This window comes from Dermochelys coriacea, chromosome 4, assembly GCF_009764565.3.
Source record: "Dermochelys coriacea isolate rDerCor1 chromosome 4, rDerCor1.pri.v4, whole genome shotgun sequence".
NCBI classification, from domain to species: domain Eukaryota; kingdom Metazoa; phylum Chordata; order Testudines; family Dermochelyidae; genus Dermochelys; species Dermochelys coriacea.
In genome coordinates, this window is record NC_050071.1 from 70,493,459 (window position 1) to 70,517,828 (window position 24,370).

A 24,370-nucleotide genomic window follows, 5' to 3' on the forward strand; every position below is an offset into this window, starting at 1 on the left:
TTTTTTTTTTTTCCATTCAGGTCCCTCCAACAAATCCATTGCTGGACCTTACCATCCACCCTTCCCCCTCATAGGAGGATTAAGGTGGGCTATAAGAATGGGGGGTTGGCTCCTTGCCATACCAATCATAGGAGTCCCCAACTGCCCCTCACTTGTTCCTTTAATGAACACCTCTTTTTAAGTCCTTTTCCAAGACATTTATCTGGTCACACATGTAAAAAGGAAGCCTCAAGGCACTGAGCTGCCCCTTCTAAAACCCTGCATTCCCAGGGGATGAGTCAGTGACCACACAGCCCTTTTGCAGCAGTTTTTGGCTTCCTCCCCACCCCCAGCCATAAAGCACTATTCCCTTCACTCTGCCAGCCAGCCAAACACTCTCTCGCTTAAAGGTGCAGGGTGGTCATTGTAATGTAGATAAGCCTTAGTATGTGCTTTAGAGAGAGCTCCCATGCAAGTAACTGGTCACCATCTTTAAAGAAAATAAAACAGATTAGCTATTGCCTTAAGGAGGTAGTGGAAATCCTATTGCTTGAGTCACTTAAAACTGGATTGTACAAGCACTGAAGAATATACTATAGGGACTAATTTGACATTGGTTCAGCATAGGGGAGACAAAGTAACTTATTGACCTTTTCCATATTTGACTGATCTGATTATCTGACACCTTTTTATACAAAATGTGATGCTAATACTGTATAGAATACTAGTTAACATTATATTAATGACTTTATATTTTTAATAGCCATTTATTCTTAGATATGCTGCTTGGATGTATCCATTCCAGATCAAATAATAAAAGAAATAGGTTTTCACCTTTCAATTTCTACTGGAAATGTAAAATTCTAAACCTTGGAGCTACTGCTTTCTAAAAGTATATACCATGTAGCAGACATATTACCTTATGGCCTTTAAGGAAATATTTGAAGGCTGAGAAAATATTATTTTTCAATTCCTCTTATTCCCTCTTCACTCTGTTCTACTGTTTTCCTAAGACATATCTTCTATAGTGTGATCTTTTTGAAAAGTGTGAACATCAGCCAAGAACCAGGCCACATGAGGCAATGGCAAGGTATGCCATAGTTCACAGTATCACGAAGTAGGAAGACAAGGGATTTTTTTGATACCTGCTCTCTGCCATATACCTACAACATCATTTGGAATTATGCTGACTCATTCAGCATTGTTAAATTAATTGCAGTGCAATAGGTCTGTCCATTAAGTGCAGAACTGTGCTACTTATTCTGAACTACTCTGTAAGTGGAATTCTTTCTTAAACTGAGATTTTTCCTTGACAGCCTAAACAGAAATTATAGCCATACCAGACAGAATAATGCATTATTAAGCATTTGCTACAAAAGAGGTGAAACACAGGTTGGTTTTGACTCATAAAGGCCATTCTCAATAGACTAGGTTTTAGTACTGTTCTGATTTCCTGGAAGATGACTAATATTTATGACCCAGGCCATTCCTGGAATAAAGCAGAAAAAGTAATGCAATAAAGTTTGAAGAAAATGACAGTTTTATATTATGATTTCTTACATTGTAAAAATCCAGAAGCTTCATAAATATACTGTATTTAGTCAGTTCTAATATATAGAGGACACTACATGAGGTCAAGGTATAAGGTTATACACACAAATCCTAGAGTTCTGGTAATATAGTTACTGCAAAAGCAATACTCCAGAGAACTATGATGTTACCAGAACCATGAAGTATGTAGGGGTTTCGCATTAGTTGTTAAGGTTTATATACAGAATTATATTAGGTAACATCACATTTTGCCAGTAAGAGCCAAGTCCTACTAATTAAGCAATAATATAATGAAAAGACATGCATTAGGTTACATGAACTGATAGATTCTAAGGCAAGAACAGACCATTGTGATCATCTAGTCTGAGCTCCTGTACAACACAGGCCAGAGGACTTCCCCAAAATAATTGAGGGCATAATCTTTTAGAAAAGCATTTGATCTTGATTTAAAAAATCAGTGTTGGAAAATCCACTACGACCCTTAGAAAATTGTTCCAATGATCAATAACTCTCACTTAAAAGTTTATGCCTTATTTCTAGTTGGAGTTTGTCTAGCTTTGTCTTCCAGCCATTGGATCATGTTATACCTTTGTCTACTAGATTGGAGGGCCCATTATTTGTTCCCCATGTAGGTACTTATAGACAGTAACCACATCATCCCTTAACTTTCTCTATAAGATTAATAGATTGAGCTCCTTGAGTCTATCACTATAAGGCATGTTTTCTAATCCTTTATCATTTTTGTGACACTCATGCCTAAGATGTTATGGTATGAGGCTGAATTAGAAATAAATTGAATTGACTAACATATAGTTTGCAGTGCTTGGGGTGTTTCAGATAAAATCTGCCTACTGTATAAGCACGTTAATATTTAGATAACCAGGTGATAGGTGCCTTAGAAATATTATAGACAGGTAACAAGAGATCCCATGGCACATTTTGTACAATGTAAGTGTCAAACTATCTAGAATGGCACTCACTCATGAGCCAACCTCAGGGCAGACTATTAATAAACAAGGCACAAACCCCAAATTGGTTGTTGCTCTAATACTTAGATTTCACCAACCAAGTACCAGGTGTGAATTCCTCGAGCACTACAACTACCTTAGAAGAGGGTGCAACAACCTTAGAAATCACAGACAGTCCCCTCTGGGCACTCTGATTTTTCTTGCCACCCAGGCAAGACTGCCTTTGTGATAGATGATCCCTTACACCAAAACCACAATAGGTTACTTCCAGTCCTAAAGGACTAGTCAATTGTACCCTAGATTTCTCAAAGACAATGCTTGTAGCCAATCCTATAATAAATTAACAAGATTTATTAACTAAGAAAAAGAGAATTATTTACAGGGTTGAAGCAGGTAAGTATACACACCCAAATGAGTTACAGTCTTAGTTTCCAAAAGGTAATAGAAACTGTTGTGATGTGCAAGCTTTCTGTGTCCTCTAGAGCTAACTCAAGGTAAACAGTTTAGGAATCCCTGGATTATTCTTGGAAATATTGCTAAATTCCAAGCAGCATAGTGATACAGTTCCTTCCAGTCAGGGATTTTTATTCTCTTCCTCCAGAGTTTAAACAGAAAGAACAAGCGTCGGCACCTGTCTCTTCTTCATGGTTGTGTGTGTCTGTGTGGCCGGGGGGTGGGGCAAACCACAAAAGTCTTTGTCCTTTGATGTTTCATAATGGCTCATTTGGTTTCAATGTGCCTTCTTGTGTGCAGGATCAGCACTTTAATAAATGTTCCTTTCCTGTTTTGAGTGACACAACTACAGGGATTTGCAATGTAAACACTCAATATAACTTTATACCATGAGCTACAGATGTTATAAGTGAAATCAATCCACACAGCAGCCTACTAGCATTTCATCAAGTCAAAACAGTAAATACCTTCTTATAAACTTACAATATATTTTAACAATGCGAACACATGGATGAGCCAGTCTGTTTTCCACCTATGCATTTGTCAATATTCAGTGAGGCCTAAGAACCTTAACATGAGCTGGCACCTGATATGCCACTGTCACTGTAGGGATTTTTCCCAGTGGCCCTGCGCAGAATTCCCCAAAAACTCTTTCCATAGTTGTACAGTGTGCTGTACACTACTGGCACTCCTGGATGTTGTCATCAGCCACTAAACTACATAGGGGCCTGGGAATTGCCATACTTGAGCAGAGCAGAACACTTATCCATCTCTGCCAATAATCAGAACCAGATGCTTCAGAAGAAGGTGCAAAAATCCCTATAGTTGACAACTATTGAATATCCTCCCCATAAGGCAAGTTTAACTCCGACCCCTTCAGTTAGTGGTTGACTTATGCCCTAAAGTATGAGAATTATTTCCCTACTTTTTTTTATCCTTTCTCATTCCATAGTGGTGGTTCTCAGTATTTCCTTTTTTTTTTTTTAATTCTACTAAGTTTTGGTCTCAATATCATGTGGAAATGAGCTCCACAGGTTAATTATGCAATCTGTAAAAAAGTATTTCCTTTATCACTTTTAAGTTTGCTGTCTTTCCATTTCATTGAATGTCCCCTTGTTCTTGTATTATGAGAAACAGGAGCTCCTGATTTACTTTCTCTATATAATTTACCTCTATCATGGTCCCTGTTACTCATCTCTTTAAATGAACCAGAACCAATCTTGTCTTTTCTGTGCAGAATCTCCATACAGAGATCTTTTCAAATCTCATCTTTTTTTCTCACCACTCTCTGGATCTATTCTATCTCAGAGAGATATATATTTTAACATATACGGCTGAGGGGTGAGGTTCAAGAACGGCATTCAGATGAAGGCATACCATCATAGTAAAATGGATATTTGCAGAATTATTTTCTATTGCATTCTTTATACATAATATTTTGTTGGTTTTTCTTGATTACAGCTAACATGAAGGAGAATTTTATGCTGAGCTATGCACTTTGACTTCCACATGTCTTTCCTGAAACATTACAACTAATTTTGAATTCAGCAGTGTGTGAGTAGTTCATATATTCCTTCCAGTATACAACACTTTGGATTTGTCCACAATGAAGTTAATCTTCCATTGGGCTGCCCATTCGTCTAGTGCCTAAGTCCATCAAATCCTTCTGAAATTCCTCGGAGTCTTTTCTAGTCATGTGTGACCTGGTTGCCTCTGCATCATCCTCTTGTGACCCGTCAGGGCCACCCACTGGAAGGTCTCCTCTGGTAGGTCTCTGAGGCTGGCCTTCCAGCCAAGAAAAACTTCAGTCCTAGCCTTTCCAAAGGAAAATTCAGAACTAGATAAAACAGGGCCATCCTACAAATCTTCGATGGGACTCCAACCTTGCACTCAGGGCTTGTCTCAAAACAGTCCATGCTTCCTCTGATCCCACAGGGACTGGTCATCCCTTCTAGCAGGGGCTTAGCTCAGTTTAAGGACTACAACCAGGCTTCTCTCCCACCTACTCTGCTCTCCATCCTGGTCAGCCCTGAACTGATCTGGGGCTCCTCCTTTTAACTCTCCCTTCATGCCTGACATTTGCTGCAGATGTAGCAGGGCAGGGCCAAATGGGTCCACAGGCTGTCCTTAATCCTCTTTTTGTCAGTGTGAGGCCCGTCCACCTCATCACATAATGATGAACCTAAATGATTATCTATCATCTGCAAATGTTGCCATATATATACCATCTTATGACTAACATGGCTCTGCTCTACACAATCCAGGATCGCATGAGACAAAGGATAGAAGTGGAACTACCATCACAATATGATGGTTTCAGAGAGAGTCGACACGCACGTGGCCCATTTGCAAATATCCATCACATTATTTTAAAAAAATGCAGAGAATACAACTCACCCATTGATTATATGCTTCATTGACAATTCAAAAGCATTTGATACTGTCTGACATGAATGTCTTTGGAGGATACTACAAAAACAACAGGGAGCCCAGTGGCACCTTAAAGACTAACAGATTTATTTGGGCATAAGTTTTCATAGGTAAAAACCCACTTCTTCAGATGCATGGATAGAGACTAACATGGTTACCTCTCTGATATTTGGAGGATACTGCCAGACTTGATGGTTCCAAAGTATTTCACTGAACTTATTGCACGTATGACATTCCAGGGTACAATCCAGACCAGTGAGAGGTTGTGTCACTAGCTGCCCTGCAACCTGGGGTACCTTACAATGCTTTGCTGCTGTGGCTCCCACCTGGTCAGCTCACAAACAGCTTACCTGCAAGCAGGTCACATCCTGTGTATGACCACAGCCCTGTTCCAGCAACTCTGACCCCCCCCCCAACACAGCCTGTCATCAAACACCCAGCCACACTCTGGTTTCCAGCAGCCTTGGTTATTATTTCCAGGGTGACCCCAACACTCTGTCTTGAATTTTCCCAAAAAATGTGTGTTCTGCGCTGTCCAGCCCTCTCCTGGACAATATGGGCCACCTTGAAGAATTTCTGGAAAAATGCACCACAACCAATGATGTACTTGATATACATCAATGATATTTTCATCTTCTGGATAGATGACAAACTCCTTCATACATTTCTATCACAACTTCAACCACCACCACCAGTTCATTAAACTGTCTCTGGAACTCTCTCTCACACTTGCATCAACTTCCTGGACGCCACAACCAACTTTAGCAATGGAATCCTATAGACAACTATGAAACCCACTGATCACCATACCTATCTTCATAGAACCAGTAACCACCCCAAACATACCAAGAAATTTGTTTTCTACAACCACACACTCAGGTGGTGCAGAATATTCTCTGAGGAAAAAGTCTTGGATATAAATCTTAACACTCTCAAAACTGCCTTCACCAAACAAGGACACTTCACCAGAGAAGTAGATTGCATCATGGAATGGGTCACCTTGAGTTTCAATACAGAAATAAAACCCCCTCCAACTGCACAATCTTAGTTATCACCTACCACCCCACACTAGAACCCATATGGGGTAACAACTACAAACCATACTCAATGTGGACCCCATCCTGAATGATCCCTTGAAAGGTATTAACTATTTATGTTAAGCAATCTGTTCCACCTTGTATTTAGCTGTGACTCTGAGTTTATTTCCCAGACCTGAAGAAGAGCTCTGTGTAACCTTGGAGCTTCTGTCAGCTAGCCTAAATTGAAGCACCCTTCAGGTTGCTTGGTCTCATGTCACAGATTGGGCCAGTGCCAAAATGATACAAAGTTGGAGGAAATGTCAAGGTAGTTTGAAGATACTTTTGAACCCCCTCTCCTGAGCTCCGTATTATTGACACTTTAATCTAAAGACAAGATTTCCAAATAGTAACAACAAAATTAAATTTTGCAACACGGTCCTGTGCTCCTTCAGATCCAGGTGAGGCTGCCATAAATAACCCATGAATAGAGGCTAGGATTTTCAGAGTAATATCTTCAAGCAAATGCAGGCCACTTTGCAGACTGATACATATTGGCTTAAATACAATCTTTGTGCTGCAGTGCATTAAAAAAAAGTTTGTAAAATACATAGGAACAAGATCGGCCTATTTTCTAGCATTGAAGCGAAATCCGGATTTCATTAACTGTTTCAAATGTCATGCGAAGAAAACATCACCAGGCGTCTCAGATGCTAATCAATGGCTTATTAACCTTAAATATAAACATGAAGGAGTAGCTATGGCATAGCATATTTATGTGGCAATATGTATTTACCTTTTACTGTGTGTGATGGGGCAAGACCAAATGGCTATAGAAAAGTTGTGGGAGACAGATATTGGTCCCAGGCTAAACAAATCCCTGTTACCAGGATAAGTAAATGGCAGCTGCTCCAGGTCAATTAAGACAGCTGGGGCCAATTAAAATCTTTCCAGAAGGCAGGGAAGATAGGTAGGTTGATTGGGACACCTGAAGCCAATTAGGGCTGGCTGAAACTAGTTAAAAGCCTCCCAGTTAGTCAGTTGGGCGCACGTGTCAGGAGCTGTAGGAGGAAGCTGTGCTACTGGAGGAACTAAGCAGTACAAACCATACCTCACAGCCTCCTTCCTTGTGCCTGATAACGGTGAAGGAGATATTGTGTGGGAGCTTCTGTGGGGAAGTGGCCCAGGGAATTGTACACGTCCTATTTCCAAAAAGTCAGCTACCGTAGCTGCTAATGTTTGGGTCCCTGGGCTGGAGCCTAGGGTAGAGGGCAGGCCCGGGCTCTTCCCTCCCATCCTGATTAATCACTGAGACTGGGAAATAACAGAGACTGTGTGAGGGAGGGTGGCTTCTCCTCACCTCCCTTGCTGGCTTATGATGAAAATGGTTCAGTAGGCTGTGACCCTTGCCTCTAGAGAGAGGGTAACAGTGAGCCTCTGAGGCTAGCAAACTCTGCCAGGAAGTGCAGGGTCCACTGAGACAAGGACAAAGCTTTGTCACAAATGGTGTTTGCAGTGGGATTACTGTTCACAGCGTGGCGGAAGAAAGAGGGTTTTTTTTTTTTTAAAGTGCACTGGGGTTTTGGGGTTTGTGTGTGTGTGTGTTTGTTTTTTGTACCACAATGGAGGAGATGGTAAGAGCTCTGTACAAGCCACAGCAGCCCAGCAGGAGGCCACCCAGGCACAACGGGAGATGACATAGAGGCATATCTCTTCTTATATGAAAGGATGTACCACAATGGAGGAGATGGTAAGAGCTCTGTACAAGCCACAGCAGCCCAGCATGAGGCGTGGTCCCAGGACCAGTGGGCCAGCATTCTCACCCCTTTTTTGTGCCGAGAGGCCCAGAAGGCCTACTTTGACTTGCCTGCCCTGGATGCCATTGACTATACCCAGCTGAAGGGAGAGATCCTAGCATGATCAGGAGTGATGGCAGCGGTACAGGCACAGAGGTTCCATCAGTAGAAATACCAGAAGAACAAACCCCCAAAGTCCCAGCTATTTGACCTCAAACCCCTTGCACAAAAGTGGTTTTTGTGCATGCAAAAAGCATGCAGCCCAGAGGTTTTGGGGACCCTGGTCACAGACCATTACATGTGGGGACTGCCACCAGATCTCTGTAAATGGGTAGGCCAGAACAATCTCTCCACCTACGACAAGATGATCACGCTGGATAAAGATGGATGACAGCCAGGGAATTGATCCAACTACCCAAGGAAGGCCCCTTTCGAAACAACCACCCGACCCCAATCCTGGAAGGTTGGGCAGCCAAACCCCTGGGGAGTCCTAGGTGGAAGAAGGGGGGGGAGGGCAAATACCAGCAGGGACCCCAGAAGGAAAGGATTGGCTTGAGTGGGGGGACCCCTAGGACTAAACCCTCTAACCCCCAGGATAGGGGCGTGATGTTATGCATGTGGGAAGTGGAGACGCATAGCTGCACAGTGTCCCAGCACCAAGGAGCCTATGCAATGTAACTTGGGGGATTGGGAGGTCCCGTGCTCCCCTATCCACCTCGCGGGGGTCACTTTAGCCCCGCATAATTACCCCAGGCCAGTGAGGATAAATGGAGCAGAGACTACAGCACTTGTGGACTCTGGGAGTGTTATCACCCTTATATCAGGTAAGCTGGTAAAAAGGTAGTCAGCTGCTGCAAGCCAAACGCATAGCAGTGACGTGTGCATGGGGCCGTGAGCTATTACCCCACCATCCCGGTGCAGATAGAGGTTCAGGGGAACCCCACTGAGGTGACTGTGGATGTAGTTCCTATACTCCCATATCCTGTAGTCATTGGGAGGGACTATCCAGGGTTTGATAATTTACTCCCCCCAGAGAGTCTGGAGGGAGGTGGGGACCCTGAGAACAGCATCACCAGGGGAATGTCAACCCCCGATGTTCCCTGAGATTTTTCAGGATCCATTCTCAGCCCCCTGAAAGACCCGGAAGACAAAAAAGGAGAGGAAGGATGCAAAGGCCTTGGGAACCCGAATCCTAACCCAGGGCCAGAAGACTGCCTTAATAGGCAGATGGACATGAGTAGTCAACAGAGAAACTTCCACCCCAGAAGGTGAGCCAGAGGAGAACCCCAGCCGTGATGGCAGCGAGCCATTGGAAGAAGCAGAAGCCAGCTCCTGGGAGCTTGGGCAGGTTAGTCTTGGGAAAGAGACTTTCAAGCAGGACCAGGCGGAGGACCCCATATATGATAACGCCAGAAAAGAGGTGGCCAAGATTGATGGGATACCTGTGGATGGGGAGATGAAGAAAGATCTTACTTTATAGTGAAGAAAGATCTCCTGTACCGCGTGGTGAAAATGCAGGAGCAAGAGATTCAACAATTTCTGGTGCCATGAAAACATCAAAAAGCCATATTGAGTCTTGCACACAGTCACCTGTTTGGACGACACCTAGGGGTAGAGAAAACCCAGGCACGGATCCTGCGGAGGTTCTTCTGGCCAGGAATACATGAAGATGTCCGACGATACTGTACCTCTTTGTCCGAAGTGTCAGTTACATAGCCCTCACCCGCACTCGCAAGCTCCTTTGATACTTCTTCTAATAATAGAGGTTCCTTTTGAACGCCTAGCCATGGATCTGGTGGGGCCCCGTATACCACCTGTCTTCTCTACCAATACCATTACCGGTTCTAACAACATTATAAATCATGCCAATAATAACAGGGCTTTGTCCATATCAGAACCCTGAAATAAACATTCATTCTTATAATATGCCCACTTTAAGTATGGTTTATTACATGTAATACTTGAGTATTACAACAATCACAACTACCAAGGTGTATTTTTTGAGGCAGTTGCTCGAGATTTTTAGCCACAGCCCCTATTGGAGCAAATTCACCCCGGCACAATCCCATTGACTTCACCAATATCAGTCAGTAAGTCAGCTTTGAATGTAATGAAATAAACTGAAAAACAATGCCACAATTTGAAATATACTCCCTCATATATGACAGAATTTTACTCAGCACTTATGGATATATACTTCCATTAATACATGTGACTTACTCTGATTAACATCAAGAGGTATCTCACACAAGTATGGAGAATTAACCTTCTTATTGTCTTTTCTTAATGTCATTATATTTTTAATCCTCTACGAGTATCAGTGTATTCTGAAAAAATAGTAACTCAGATGGACTAAGAGTAAGACACAGACTGCTGGATTTTCTGATCCACTAAGGCAATTTAGATTTTTTCATGTGCAGGGGGCCTCTACTTATGGAAATTTGGAAGAGGTGGCTCCTCTGTTTCTGTTCTATTTATAATTCCATCATCACAGTATCTTGAGATCATTTTCTAGTAGTGTATTAAGCAACATGATTACACATCAGCTGTTTGTTCTCTCATCTTTCTCCCAGGGGAGAAACATGTGCAGTGCAGTGTCTTATTCTGACACAAGGGTTTTACTGCCTTTACAAAAAAAATATACATGTTGCTATGTGTTTGTTAGAGAAAGCGCAATCAAAGCAATGCATCTTGCACTTGGAGCAGAAGATGGTGAGGTGCACCTTCTACTTCTGGACATACAAGATATTCAGAGTGAGAACTCAAAGGCATTCTGAGGTGGGTCAGATAGGGAGGAGGCATGGCCAAGTGGAGTTCAGTTGTGCCTGATCTTACACGAACTATTTAAGTTAGGGCTCCCCCTAGTCAGTGACAAGTGGGCACAGCAGAGAATGAAGCCCAGACCCCATAAATACTGACAAAGAATATAGATATGGCTTGTTTCAATACATCATCAAAAATTCTTTTAAAGATATTTAGAGACAAGTGGGCAACTCAAAGAGGGTTCAAGATCAGGATTTACCCTTAATGTTAATGAATACTGAATTGGGCATGATGTCCAGTGTAATTGCTGAAAATGGTCAAATAACTATTTGGAAATAATTATACATAAAATTCAGTGCTTTTTTCTATTTGTGAATCATTTGTGATTTCTATGAATGGATTCACTTATAAGTATTCACTATCTAGTTTAGATAGTGTCAGCTATTTTTTTTTTTTTTTTTTGCTGTTCAATTTTACTATTTGCTTGGTCTTTGTGTTTTAGGAGTGGTCCTCTAAGTTACTGTACGATATTCTATGGTATGGTTTCTGGTCCCTAACTGACTGACTGAAAGTTTTTAAGCAGGATGACAAATGATAAAAACTGAACAGCATTTCCTGCATGAATGTTAGATAAATAATGATTCATGCTAAATTTCTTGGATCCTTTTGTAATTCGCAAATAAAGTAGGTCATCCAAGTACTTGTGAACAATCAATAGCATGATCTCATGGTGAACAGCAGCAGAGAAAACTCACCATGTTTATTAGTGAAAATATTAATCAGTCACTTTCTGTGTTATTTGGCTAGCTCTAGTTGACATCTCATATCTTGGATACCAGAGTTGTAGTATAGATGACAGGACTGAGGAATGTATAATTTTGACAATATATTTGAACAGACCTCATGAGTTTGTTTAGGAACTACAAAGTATATTGAAACTAGGACAATTCTACTGGGGAGATGGGGGGGGAATAAAGACAAACCAAATTAGTCAAGAAACAATGAAATATGTAAAAGGCACAAGTCCAAAAGTCTCAGGCACAAGATTCCTTATTGTCCCTCAAAAATGTTAGAAATAAGCCTAAGAAGTTTATACTCCTGAGTGCTTAATCAAACCAGCATAACATTTTAATCATTATTCTTGTCCTGGACTTTACAGAGGGTAGGATGGTGACTTTTACTTCAACTTTAATGCATTTATCTACCTATAAAAAGAATAACAGGAAACATATTTACAAATGTTTCCACTGAAAATAAAACAGAGGGGAAAACCTACTGGCTTTTATTTCCCCTATTATAACTCCCTAGGTATCATGAAAACTAGAAGGAATCATTGGTAATTCCACAGTTTCCACCAATAGATGGCATTAAGCAATTTCTACATGTGTTACTATATGTACACATTATAGATAGGGCTTCTGATTTAGCCAATAAACAGCAATAAAAGATGTCTGATCTCTCTTTCCCCCCCCCCACCCCTTCAAAAAAAGAGTATATATCTAATAAACACTAGGAAAACACCAGAAATGGTTACTTATACATAAGGGCTTGTCTACATGGAGCAGTAATGCAGACTACAGGGGTAGGATTTCTAAAGCACATAAACGTGCATTATTTGCTGGTGTGCACTAAAGGTTCCCTAGCATGGGTTAACAGAGTGCTATTTGCAACATGTTAAAGCACACTGGGGAATATTACAAAGATTACTCATTACAGTACATACAGATGAGAGAGCCCCCAAAACAGATTTTTTTCACATCTACATAAAACTGATTAATTGTTAAAAATAACCCCCAATATCAAATTAATACATCCCAAAAACCAGAAGTTCTAATTATGGGCGAGATTCTCAACTGGTATATATTGGCATAACTGCATTGAAGTCCAGAGAAACACACTAATTTATTCCAAATCAGAATCTGGCACAGTATTTTTTTTTATTAGGACAGATTAAAGCTAAATGAAGATTACACTGAACAAGCAAAACATTATTAAACCTGGACATTGCTCTGTCCATGTGGCTGAGTTGCTTCCAGCATAACCCCTCATATTCCCTGTTCCACTGGTGTCCCCTGAGTAACAGTCCCTCCAGTGAACATGGGCCTTCTCACTACTGTTTTACTGATGATACATCTTCCCTATTTTACAAACATTAAAAACAAAGAATTGATGCCTAGACCTCCCACCACCAACCTGTATCCCTTTGGCCAGAGATCGCTAGCAGAGTTGGAGTCTCATCATTACAACAGACTCAGCTAGTTACATGGTCTTTGAGACAGTTTGATCTCTGCAGCAGGAGACCATACAAGGAGTAATGTGTGTCTCCTGTTACGAGTCTCTGAATCCTGAAAATTCTCTCTCTGTGGGGTCTCTCCCTCCCTGTGGGGTGGCCTCCAGATGGTTCTGCCTTTCCATTTTATGATCACTCTTGGCTTTCTGGGTGTTGTCTGCTGTTAGTGCCTCTTGTTCCTTCAGATCATTTATCCCTCTTGTGTTGTACCTCTTCGATAGCCACTGTCCCCCTCATGACTCCTTTAGTCCACTCATTCTGGACTCTCTCTAATGGGTGGATCCTTGCAGGAGTGCATAACTCCAGGGTAGACAGGTCCTTGCCTGACCTGTTGTACTCTAGTGCTTGCTTTCTGACAGTTGGCCATCTCGTCTCAGCAGTATCTCCATCCTCCTGGCTGCAACAGGTCTCCCTTCACTGTTAACAGGATTTTGGGCCTTTGTCCTATCCATACTTGCACTGGACTATTTTGGCAACCCAGTGATGGGATATTCTTGTGTGCCAAAAATTCTAACAAGGGGTCTGAAACAGTCTTATCTCCTTTTTACAGCTGATTCCACCTTGCCATTACTCTGGGTATACTGTGGAGGAGGTGGTTAAACTCCCACTTGCATACAAATTCCTTGGATTAGTGAAAGGCAAATTGGGGTCCATTTTTGGTGAATGCAGTGTCTGGAATGCTCTTTCTTGTGAATTGGGCCTTCAGTTTTCTGGCAGAAAACACACAGAGCTGTTGAGTCCATTTAAGAAAGCTGTCAATGCCCAAATGTGAGGCATGGTGTTTTGGCATGCCATCTTTATGGAATGAGATGGGCACAACAACTCCCTGTCCTCAAAGTATGATTCCAACATATTCAGCTCATCTTTAAAGTAAAAAATATGGTTCTGTTACTACTGGTTCTTGGCTTTTGTCTTCTGGCCACCCGGCTAGTATTGCTGTTGACTGCCTATAGATGTCCTTTTCCTTGGTTTTCTATGTAAGTCTACATTGCAATATAAACCGCAGGCTCGTGTCCAGTCCTCACCACCACTTCTGTTTACACACAAATCCGTCTGACTCAGACCAGTAAGCCCTCAGGACCTAGACCTTATGACAAAGCAGAGAGGGGTTGGCCCAAGCTTGAGTCTCACTAGACTATGGTCCAAACACCATCATTTTGCAGAGAGGATGCAGTTTGGGCCCAGGTCCCCAGACCTGTGTCTGAGACCCACAATCTCATGGGTCTGTGTTCCTATCCTTTCTATCTCAAGGCTAGCCAATCAACTCTCAGTAAACAGAAGCAATCCTCTTAGTTCAAGTACAGCTACTTCTTGTTTAACCCTTCCATTTTATTCTGAGCACTGAACTGCAGAGTGAGAGGAATGAGAATTGCACCTCTGGGAATTCCCTGTCCTCCTGCCTTTTACAAGATCTTTGACAAGGTCCTGGGGACTGAACCGAGCACTGAACCCCAGCAGTTCACGATAGTCTGGTGATCTGAGATGGCAACCTTCTGACCCCTGAATCTAGTATAGCAACAAAGGGGAGCCAGTAGCTGATGGATCAAGATAGAAAAAAGAAAAGGAGTACTTGTGGCACCTTAGAGACTAACAAATTTATTTGAGCAGAAGCTTTTGTGAGCTATTGCTCACTTCATCAGATGCATGCAGTGGAAAATACAGTGGGAAGATTTATATACATAGAGAACATGAAACAATGGGTGTTACCATACAGACTGTAACAAGAGTGATCAGGTCAGGTGAGCTATTACCAGCAGGAGAGCGGGGAGGGAGGCGGGAAATCTTTTGTAGTGATAGTCAAGGTGAGCCATTTCCAGCAGTTGACAAGAACGTCTGAGGAACAGTGTGTGTGTGGGGGGGAGGGGAAATAAACATGGGGAAATAGTTTTAATTTGTGTAATGACCCATCCACTCCCAGTCTTTATTCAAGCCTAAGTTAATTGTATCCAGTTTGCAAATTAATTCCAATTCAGAAGTCTCTCCTTGGAGTCTGTTTTTGAAGTTTTTTTGTTGAAGTATTGCCAATTTTATGTCTGTAATCGAGTGACCAAAGAGATTGAAGTGTTCTCCGACTGGTTTTTGAATGTTATAATTCTTGACGTCTGGTTCTTGGGTTAGTGGTTCTGTTGTGTGGTGTGTAGTTGCTGGGGAGTATTTGCTTCAGGTTGGTGGGCTGTCTGTAAGCAAGGACTGGCCTGTCTCCCAGGATCTGTGAGAGTGATGGGTTGTCCTTCAGGATCGGTTGTAGATCCTTGATGATGCGTTGGAGAGGTTTTAGTTGGGGGCTGAAGGTGATGGCTAGTGGCATTCTGTTATTTTCTTGATTGGGCCTGTCCTGTAGTAGGTAACTTCTGGGTACTCTTCTGGCTCTGTCAATCTATTTCTTCACTTCAGCAGGTGGGTATTGTAGTTGTAAGAACGCTTGATAGAGATCTTGTAGGTGTTTGTCTCTGTCTGAGGGGTTGGAGCAAATGCGGTTGTATCGTAGAGCTTGGCTGTAGACAATGGATTGTGTGGTGTGGTCTGGATGAAAGTTGGAGGCATGTAGATAGACATAGTGATCAGTAGGTTTCCAGTATAGGGTGGTGTTTATGTGACCATTTCTTATTAGCACCGTAGTGTCCAGGAAGTGGATCTCTTGTGTGGACTGGTCCAGGCTGAGGTTGATGGTGGGATGGAAATTGTTGAAATAAAGGTGGAATTCCTCAAGGGCTTCTTTTCCATGGGTCCAGATGATGAAGATGTCATCAGTGTAGCACAAGTAGAGTAGGGGTATTAGGGGACAACAGCTGAGGAAGCATTGTTCTAAGTCAGCCATAAAAATGGTGGCATACTGTGGGGCCATGTGGGTACCCATAGCAGTGCCGCCGATTTGAAGATGTACATTGACCCCAAATGAGAAATAGTTATGGGTGAGGACAAAGTCACAAAGTTCAGCCACCACATTTGCCGTGACATTGTTGGGGATACTGTTCCTGACGGCTTGTAGTCCATCTTTGTGTGGAATATTGGTGTAAAGGGCTTCTACATCCATAGTGCCTAGGATGGTGTTTTCTGGAAGATCACTGATGGATTGTAGTTTCCTCAGGAAGTCAGTGGTGTCTCGAAGATAGCTGGGAGTGCTGGTAATGTAGGGCCTGAGGAGGGAGTCTACATAGCCAGACAATCCTGCTGTCAGGGTGCCAATACCTGAGATGATGGGGCATTCAAGATTTCCAGGTTTATGGATCTTGGGTAGCAGATAGAATACCCAAAGTGACTCTGGTGCTCATGCCGCTCTGTAAGGAGGCATTGCTGTTGGAGCAGCTGCAGTACATCCTGGGTGCGTACTTCAAACAGCTGTTTGATGACAGCCACAACCATGCCAGCTCAGAGGAGCAACCTGCCACGGAACTGGCAGCAGAAACCTTGGAGCTTGGTAAGTTTCTGGCTTTTATATTTGTTAATATATAAATGGGAGGGATTTCTGGTTTATGACCAAACATAATTTTTATTACAAGCTGTGGGTAGCAGTGTGTATCCGCTAATGGCAGAACGCACACCAGCAGCTTGGCATAACCCCCTCTTTCCCCATCCCACTGACACCACATGGAATTCAAAATAGAGAATGGGAAGTGCAAAGAGTTGTTAAAGCATTTAACAAATTACTAGATATTCCCACATTCTTACATAGATGTGCTGACATGTTAAAAGTAAGAACCTTATTGTGACCCATGGCCGGAAAGGGTTAAATCTCCTGCAAAATAAATAACCCTCAAAGACATGTCAGGAGATTATGTTTGTGTTTTTGTGTATTTACATATGTATGATTAGGGTCCACAATATAATCAACAGTCCCTGTCTACACTGTATTCTGAGTTCACAGATCAAAAGAATATCCTAGCATTTAAATGAATTGTAAACACAGGATATCTCGGTATTCATCTCTCTTTGAAATGTACTGTGAATAGTGGAGGAACAAGCAAATTGCCTTAGGTTAATTCTATGGTTGTGATGTTATTGACATGAACTGCGACCATGTAAATCATTGTTGCAACCAAGGCCCTATAGTCACACCAAATCTTGTACAAAGGAGGTCAAGTATGGTGTCTATAGAAAACACCATACTTGACCTCCTTTGTATAATATTCTAGTTATGATTATGCTGTCTGTGTGTATCATTTTTGTATTTGAAGTTATGAATATTGCCTATGTACTTGTATCTCAATGAGTTTGATTCTAAGTAGTATCAGTGAAGCATTTGGTCAGCTTCTTGAGAATGGGCACCTACTGAGAACAGTCCTATCAAGAAACACTTGCATGAAAATGAACTTTGAGAGATTCCAATCCACATTTGAGCTTTCCTGGGAACATTCAAACTAACATGTAAACAATGGCGTCGGCATGCAAAAAGCTGAATTGTTCATAGACATGTGACTTGCCCAGGTGGCTACAAACTCCATCTTGTTGCTGTGATTTTTCACAGGAGAACAAAGGGGTTTCCATCCACAAGAGAGATAATATAAAAGGCCCTAGAAGTCTCTCCATTTTGTCTTCAGCTGGCTCCAGAGATTGCCTCTCCACCCCAAAGAGATGCCTGAAAGAAACTGGAACAAAGGACAGTAACTATGGGGGTGTGAGTGATTGCTGGACCCAGGCCATAAACTACAATGTTGGTCTGAAAAGAATTGGGCCCAGACTAGGAAGGAGTCCAATCTGTGAAAGAAGCTTATTGGGACATCTCTGAGGGTTAGATTTACCTGTATTCAGTTTCCTACTGTATTAGGTTTAGACTTGCATGTTTTGTTTTATTTTGCTTGGTAACTTATTTTATTCTGTCTGTTATTACTTGGAACTACTTAAATCCTACTTTTTATATTTAATAAAATCACTTGTGCTTATTTATTAACCCAGAGTAAGCAATTAATACCTGGGGGAGCAAACAGCTGTGCATCTCTCTCTGTGTTATAGAGGGCAGATAATTTATGAGTTTACCCTGTATAAGCTTTATACAGAGTTAAATGGATTTATTTGTGGTTTGGATCCCATTAGGAGCTGGGTACTAGAGACAGGAGCACTTGCTAAGCCGTTTTCAGTTAAGTCTGCAGCTTTGGGGGCATAGGTCAGACAATGGGTCTGTGTTGCAGCAGATTAACATGTCTGGCTCAACAAGGCAGGGTTCCGAAAGCCCAAACTGGCAGAGAAAATGGGGTCAGAGGTAGTCTCAGCACATCAGGTAACAGCCCCAAGGGGGTCTCTGTGACCAAACCCATCACAGGACCTCCTTCAAAGTCATCCTAATTACCTTTTGTTCCCTGAGGCACTTCCAATTTGTCAAAGAGGACATGAAATTGTAAAAAAGATCCTTGGGTCCTGTTTCTGTCATCTCAGATCTGCTTAGGCTTCAGCAGGGGAAGTTTGAGTCGCAAGATTGAGGTCCCAGTTATGGTGGTATGCCCTGAATATGATATTTAGACATTGGATTATAACCTATGAACTATTTCTAAAAGAATTCTTTGCAACTACGAAGCTCACCATCTCTGCTATGAATCTGAAGCTTAAGAATTGAACTCATATCTGTATGTGTATTGATCTTTTAACTATACTCACTCTCTTGTTTTGCTGTAGCATGTATTTGACTAAGATCTGGAATATTAAATAACCTGGGAGGTAATGTGTCTGATCTTTTGGGATTGGTAGAACCTTTTCTTTTATATGATGAAATAAGATTTACAGAAATTTTCATCATATTTAATGTGGGTACCTGCATGGAGGCCTGAGGCTGGAACACTTTAAGGGAACTGTGTTGTTTGGACTTCTGAGTAACGAGTAAGGTAATAAAGAAGCTGTTTATGCAGGCTTGGTAAATCTAAGTATTGCAATACCTACCATCTTTATGGGTATTGTCTGCCCCATTCTTTGCAGTTCACCCTAATTGAGTGACCATAGCTAGCCCCCACTAGAACCCCAGTCACACTTATATTGCCTTCCCTTTTAGTACAACACAAATTGGACACATAACAGCATAACCTGTAAACTGTATGAGAGTAATGGGAAAACATAGGGCTTGGGTGATGAAGTCACTGTCTGACATGTAGCAGAGGTTTGTATGCAGTCCAGAAATGTGCCAGGAAAAGGGAGGGAACTGGCTGTGCAGTTATTTAGTCTATATTGCCATTTGTATTTGCATGTAGTCTATAGGCAGATGTAATCAGAGCAGGCTGTATCGTAAACCATAGGGAGGTAGTAATTGGTGTGGATGCTAGTGCAGCATCCTGTTGATTCCCCCACGAATGTTGACCCAATCATGGGTGGTGATCACTGCAAACTTTTCCCATAGTAGGAACCTCAGCTAAGTAGTCACACTTTGTAGGGCGTATTTTCTAGGCCCTCCTCTATAGGACACCATCCCACTCTGTTCATAGATATATTGCTCAGTCACCATAAGCCTGGGCATCTCTTGTAGCCTACATAGCTGGCCTGCCACTGGTACCTTGGAATAGAACATCCCTTTGAAATTCGTGAAAAAACTTATACAGATACAGACAGACATCATCTTCCTTTCCAAATGCAAACAGATGGACATCATACCAAAAGAACTGAAGGTAAAAAATCCATTACAATCTACATACCACACAGACTATGCTGACAGCTTGTGCCACACGCTCTCAAAGAAACTGCGGAATCACCTGATCAACATCCTCTACAGCAAACAGGGAAAGATTAAGAATGAGCTCTCAAAACTGGGTACTTTCATAAAAAAACAACCTTCCACACAAACTTCCTCATGGCTGAACTTTACAAGAACTAGACAAGCCATCTACAACACACACTTTGCTTCTCTACAAAAGAAAAAGGACACTAAACTATCGAAACTACTACATGCCACAAGGGGCCACAACAGTGGTTATGCCATCATGTGCCAGCAATGCCCCTCTGCCATGTGCATTGGTCAAACTGGAGAGTCTCTACGTAAAAGAATAAATGGACACAAATCAGACGTCAAGAATTATAACATTCAAAAACCAGTTGGAGAACACTTCAATCTCTCTGGTCACTTGATTACAGACCTAAAAGTGGCAATACTTCAACAAAAAAACTTCAAAAACAGACTCCAAGGAGAGACTGCTGAATTGGAATTAATTTGCAAAATGGATACAATTAACTTAGGCTTGAATAGAGACTGGGAGTGGATGGGTCATTACACAAAGTAAAACTATTTCCCCATGTTTATCCCCACCCTCACTGTTCCTTAGATGTTCTTGTCTACTACTGGAAATGACCCACCTAGATCATCACTAAAAAAGGTCCCCCTCCCCCCTGCACTCCTGCTGGTAATAGCTCACCTTAAGTGATCACTCTGGTTACAGTATGTATGGTAACACCCATTGTTTCATGTTCTCTATGTATATAAATATCCCCACTGTATTTTCCACTGAATGCATCTGATGAAGTGAGTTGTAGCTCACGAAAGCTTATGCTCAAATAAATTTGTTAATCTCTAAGGTGCCACAAGTACTCCTTTTTCTTTTTGAGAATACAGATTAATGCGGCTGCTACTCTGAAACCTAGGATTGTTATGTCTTCCACAATGTGGAATGCCTGAAATGGTTACTCAGTGCTAGGTAGTAAGCCACAATGTACTCCTCTCCCCTCACCTAAACCCAAGGCTACAATGGTCTGCAATTGTAAAACACTAACATTGTAAATGGTTACCAAAGTACACAATGGTAAGGTGTAGTCTTTTCACTCTGCTTAACTCGGTTGTGGTTGGGAACTGGAGTGTTCATCTGAAAATAGACTGAAGTAGAGAGTTTTACAGAGTATCATTTTTTGGCCTTGAGATTCCACTTTTTTCTTTTGAGAATGCATTGGACTGTTTTTTGAAGTTCTGAGACAATAATGTACTGTTTGATGTCTGTTTTCAGGCATTTCCGTCTCTGTAGCCCAGCCACAGGGATTTCAAACTGTCATGAAGTGGTCAAAAAGGAAGTGTGTCCTTGACAAACTTCTGGTGGACATGCCCAACAAGCAGATACAATACTAAAGGGAAAAAGGGATTCATACTAAGTGAAGAGGCACAGGCAGGCACAAGGAGGGAATTGCAGCACATGAGAAGAGACTTGGTGAAGTGTCTGGAGCAGGCGCATCACTTGAGAGAGAGGACAACACAGCAGAAAGACCTGCAAGAAGTTGTTTGCACTAATGGTAGTCCAGGCACCTGCTTCACCTCCATCATGTCCTGAGTTACCTCCAAGGTATCATGTCCTGCAGAGCCATGATGCATTGGACAATACCATGGTTGGGTGGTTCATGCAACCGGGACTGAATGGTAGTTGGGTTGGGCAGATGTACCGACTGCAGTCCTCCACCCACACTGCAGTCATCCACTCCTGTGCAGCAGTGCCAAGTGTGTGCTAAACATGGTAGAAAGGGAAATGAGAATGGAGGCCAGGGGACATGCAGAAGTAGGGGAATTATTTTGCACTGTTTCACTGTTCAATGTGTGTGTTACACACTTTATTTTATTACTGGCTTTGGTGTTTGTCATGCAGGCCCAATGCCATTAAATTCTTGAATATTTTTTTTGTAATACACCCATGTTAAAAATAAAGGCTTTTATTTCATTAAGAAAGTTTATTACCATCACTGCATGACATCAGCTAATGTGCATTTCAAAAAATAAAGGTGAAGACATAAGACAACTGGGAACTTGTATTCAAAACCCAATTTTTCAATAAAACTTTTCAGATCAATCCATAAGTAAAATCTTCAGCTCATATTTCACAAACCACCATTTCCTCCACAAGCCATTGTTTAAGCATTCATGTCATCCATAATGAACATTCAGGACAACTACAGCCCGACCATCCCATTTGCAGTGTATAGCAAGGGTACTTCATTTACTGTTAATGTTGCTGTACAAATACACCCATAAACGTCCTCTTCCATTGTCCATGCAAGTCCATAATGTGAGCTCACAAAGCATCCCTGATTTCTGTTGCTCATATACATCCTGCTTCAGCTGTGATTGGTGCACTTGCTGGATGAGTGTACTAGTTCAACAATGCACTGCTGTCACAGGTCTACTCATGGGCTAATAGCTCATCTTTGGATTCACAAAGATTGAAGACCACAACAAGCTTCAGGAATTCAGACAGCATTGGTAACACTGGAATCCAATGCCAGTAAACAATACCATTGGGATTTCTGCTGCTAAATGCACATTCAACCACCACATTCTATACCCACTGAATGTAATTAAACCTTTTACCAAGGCCTCTGAGATCAGGCTAAGGTTTCAGAAGCCAAGGCAAAAGGGGATACATGCAAGATCCCCTAGAACAGCGGGGGACAATTACTCCATATATGATAAAAAGAAAAGGAGTACCCGTGGCACCTTAGAGACTAACAAATTTATTAGAGCATAAGCTTTCATGAGCTACAGCTCACTTCATCGGATGCATTTGGTGGAAAAAGCCTTTTTCCACCAAATGCATCCGATGAAGTGAGCTGTAGCTCACGAAAGCTTATGCTCTAATAAATTTGTTAGTCTCTAAGGTGCCACGGGTACTCCTTTTCTTTTTGCGAATACAGACTAACACGGCTGCTACTCTGAAACCTGTCCATATATGATAGTATTTGATGGATGGTGTCCCAGCTTATCCATGAAAAGCAGATCCTTGATTTCATCATACCGGGGTTTCTGCCGCTTTTCCAGTCCATGTTCACATCCATGAATGGGCCTCTGTGGTTGACAAAGAGCAGCATAACTATGAAATAAACTGCAAATGGTACTATGTACTCATGTGCTCCTTGAGGATCAGCAACTATGAGTCCCATCAATGGCCCTGGTGCAGTTAGGAAACGCCATCCTCTCAAATCCAGCAATTAATTCAGGGACACTGTATATGCTCATCACCTTTGGTATATCACACACCTGATTGCCTCAGAAAACTGTCACCATAGCCCCCATAGCGAATTTGCCAAAGCTAAACTGGTTAGCAATGGACCTGTAGCAGTCTGGGGTAGCCAGCTTCCAGAAAGTAACAGCATCCCACTTCTAAACCTGGCTTCCCTCCAGCCTATGTCCTCATGCTAAAGTGTCAGGCAGGGCCAGATGATGACATTCTGAGGTCCTAAGCTATGTCAGGTATAAGAGGCTCCATACGATTAAAAAAAATTAACTTATTTTCACAGAAAGGACATTGAATATATAAACACAAAAGCTTTATATTTGCATATATATATATATATAAAGGCAAAGTTTTAAAAATAGAAAAATAATTTTCATTTTCAGCAGCCCTCTCTAATGATGACATCATGACAGAAATACATTTTAGACAAATTCTTTGAACTGATTGCATATGTAAGTAGAGTGTAAGTAAACAATATAAAAATATATAAAAAATACTGTAAATAATACAATTTAATAAAACGAGTTCACAGGAAATTTTTCTTCTGTTGGGGCATGTAAATTTCAGAATTCCTTGTCCGAATACACAATGAGTCTCTTAGAAGATACAAGATGGCAATAGAGTATACAAGAAGCAATGGAGGATATAGGATGCGGCTAACCCATAAGCTTAAAGCTCAACTTTTAGTTATATTGATATGAATTACACCCAGGTAATAAGCAAACTATCAGCAAATTGTAAGTGGGTTGTATTTTTCCAATAAATTGATTTTGTTTTTATGGAACGTTATGCTGAATTACCTAATATTCATACTAAAATTAGTAGCAGAAAGTTTTTATTGAATTCAGAATCTTTTTTTTACCTGGATATTTCTATGAAAGTTAGTCCTATTTTGTCTATGTTCTCACAGGAAAACAAGAGAGGATATATAATGTTTTTATATCATAAATAAGGAAAATTATCTTGCTTTTCATATGAAAATTAATCAAATGTTTTTTTCATTTATTGTTAGGGAAATACATTAATCCAGATGACATAAAATATATTTACAAATGTTTATTCCGATTTACTTTTCTCTATGAAACAATGAATTGTTGGATTTTTCTTTTGCCATACTGTAAAAATACAATGTATTATGCATATGATATGTGATTTATAAGTCTATAAAAGAATTTTTACATAGCATACAACCTATAATAAAATATTATCTTGCATGCTCCAAACCTGC

General features: G+C 41.4%; 1 long non-coding RNA gene across 1 annotated transcript; it reads right to left on the reverse strand.

Moving 5' to 3' along the window:
• Positions 1-711: 711 nt before the first annotated feature.
• Positions 712-17,876, reverse strand: LOC122459884. Its single transcript, XR_006280842.1, has 3 exons — positions 17,443-17,876; positions 7,504-7,508; positions 712-725 (listed from the first exon to the last, which is right to left on the reverse strand). It is a non-coding gene; the product is annotated as an uncharacterized LOC122459884 (long non-coding RNA).
• Between the last annotated feature and the right edge of the window lie 6,494 nt (positions 17,877-24,370).